The sequence below is a fragment of the Penaeus monodon genome, chromosome 11, assembly GCF_015228065.2.
Source record: "Penaeus monodon isolate SGIC_2016 chromosome 11, NSTDA_Pmon_1, whole genome shotgun sequence".
In the NCBI taxonomy this organism is placed as follows: domain Eukaryota; kingdom Metazoa; phylum Arthropoda; class Malacostraca; order Decapoda; family Penaeidae; genus Penaeus; species Penaeus monodon.
In genome coordinates this window covers 39,054,028-39,056,527 of record NC_051396.1, presented here as the reverse complement: position 1 = coordinate 39,056,527, position 2,500 = coordinate 39,054,028, and positions in this window count along the sequence as shown.

Genomic DNA, 2,500 nt, shown 5'->3' with positions numbered 1-2,500 from the left:
TATCTATCTATCTATATGTATATACACACACATAGGCTATACATGATATAAATATGTATATGTATGTATATATACATATGTATATTTTTTTTTAAAGTGCCCTGCCCCCACAAGGTTTTTGGCGTCATGGTTTTTTAAATGATTTTTTTTGGGCCCAATTTTAGAGGGAGGGTTTTTCCCGTTGCCTTCCCCCCGGGTTTTTTTTATCGAGTCACCATCTCTATTTCCCCTTCGAAAGGCGGGCCACGAGGTGAAGTTCCTTCCCCAAAAGGGAAAAACGCCCCGGGCCGTTGAATCAAAACCCTCGAATCAGATTCCCGTCATGACTTGAGTCCGATGCTCTAACCACTCGGCCACCGCGGCCTCATATACATATATATATACAAGTATAAATATATATGTATATTTACACAAACACACCCCAAAACCACACCCCACACCCCCAAAATTTTATAAAATTTATCTCATCATCAAAAAAGGTATGCCCCATTTTTGAGAACCCCGGGGAAACCTCCCCCCACCCTTTGGGCCACTAAACTCGATCTTACGTTTTTTCTTTCCACTTGTACCATCGACAGCCCGCAAATATCTTTGATATTTTTTCGCTCAGTCTTGTCTTCGGTTGCCTTTCCCTGTTTCCCATCACCATCCCTGTCAGAAATTTTTTCTCAATACTTTTATTTCTCTTTACATACCAAAAAATTTTAATTTTCCTTTCTTTTTCAAGTTTGCCCAAACAGTGGGTTTTTTTAAAATTTATTTTTTTAGCACTTCATCTTTCCCCGGCTTCTTCTTGTCCAGAAATATGCAGTACTCGTCGTAACACCACCTTTTAAAAACATTGATCTTTTTTTTGGTTATCTACTTCAACACCCAACATTTCCAGAACCATTTTATGAAAGGGGAAAAAACTAATGGGGTTCAATAACCTCGTTTTGTCCGAAAGGGTTAATGCTTCGGTTTTCCAATTTATTGAGAGCAAGGGGTTGGCTTTTTTGGCAAGGGTTTAATTCTTTTTTTTATCCCCGGTAAATCATCAATGTATTAGTTAAAACAGCTCCAAGATAAGTAACTTTTTCCCAAAATTTTCCACAATCTTTCCTTTTGATTGTAACATTTTTCTCATTTTTTCCTTTGGGGGGGTTTATTTTTTGAATCTTCATGATTTTAGTTTTCTTGGAATTAAGAAACAAGCCGGGCCTTTTTCGTTGGGCTTCTCTAATTTTAAAATCTAGTATTTTTGTTGTATTCAGTGATACTGCTGGAAATTTTAAAACTATAAATCGGGTCCCTCAGTTTTTGTATTTTGTATCCTCCAACATCCGCGGGTTCCTTAAAAAATTCTTTTAGAGCACCTCTCAAAAGGGTTTTCGGGAATAATATTAAAGGGGTTTTCGGAGACAGAATGAAACCCCTGTCTTTAACCCCTTTTTTTTGCCTTCAAACCTTTTCTTTTAAAACCCAAAAAGGGGTTTTCTTACGCTCCTTGTTTTTGGGTTTTCATAAAAGGCTTTTATTATTTGGGGATGATGTTTTTTGGGAAATTTCCCATATCTTCATGTTATTCCAGAGGATAGGGGATCAACAGTATAAAAAAGCTTTCACATAATGATGAAACCAGGTATGGGGTCTTTTTATGTTCTCTTTTTTTTCCTCTATGATAAATTTTAAATTTGAACCCTGGTTTCTGGTCCCTTTTTCCCAAAGGGCAAAAACCTGCTTGTTCGTTTTAAATTTTCCCTCATTTAAAACTTCAACTTCATTTTTCAGCAAAAATTTTTTAAACCAAAATTTTGCTGCTAGGGACTTTTTAAATGCAATTGTTATTATTTTTGCTTGGGGGGTGCGTCCCCTTTTTTAGGTATGGGAAAAAAGGGACTGTTTTTACCCAGCCCTTCGGCCTTTTTCTTTTCATTCCATATTTTTGACGGGAGTTTGTAAAAGGAAGAAATTAAACATTTTTCGCCAGCATTTTTAATTATTTTCTGTTATTTCATTTTTCCCGGGGGGCCTTTTGTTATTTTTTTACTTTTTTTATGGTTTTTTATAACTTGGGCCCGAAAGTGGGGGTGGTTCATCCTCACTGTCATTGAGTCTAATTAATGTGTTGTTAAAATTTTATTCTTTTTGTATAAGTTTTAAAAAATTGGGTTTCCCTCTATCTTTGACTTTTTTTCCACACATAAAACAAGTCCTCTTCAGTTTTTTATAGTTTTCCATTGTAGGGTTTAAAATTTTTTTGTGATGTTTCGTACTCCCTTTGGGAGAGTCCCTTTTGTTGTTTTTTGAAAACAGTTTTCAAATTCCCCCCGGAAAAGTTTTTATTTTGGCCCTCCCTTCCCCTTTTTTCAATTTACTTAGTGTTTTTTTTAATATCCAGGGGGGAAATTTTTTCTTTTTCTTTTTGGCGAAGTTTTTTTAAAACAGGGTCGCAGGAGTTTTTTTTCCTTCTTCCCATAAAATTTTTTGGGGTTTTTAAACATCTTTTACATTGATTGGG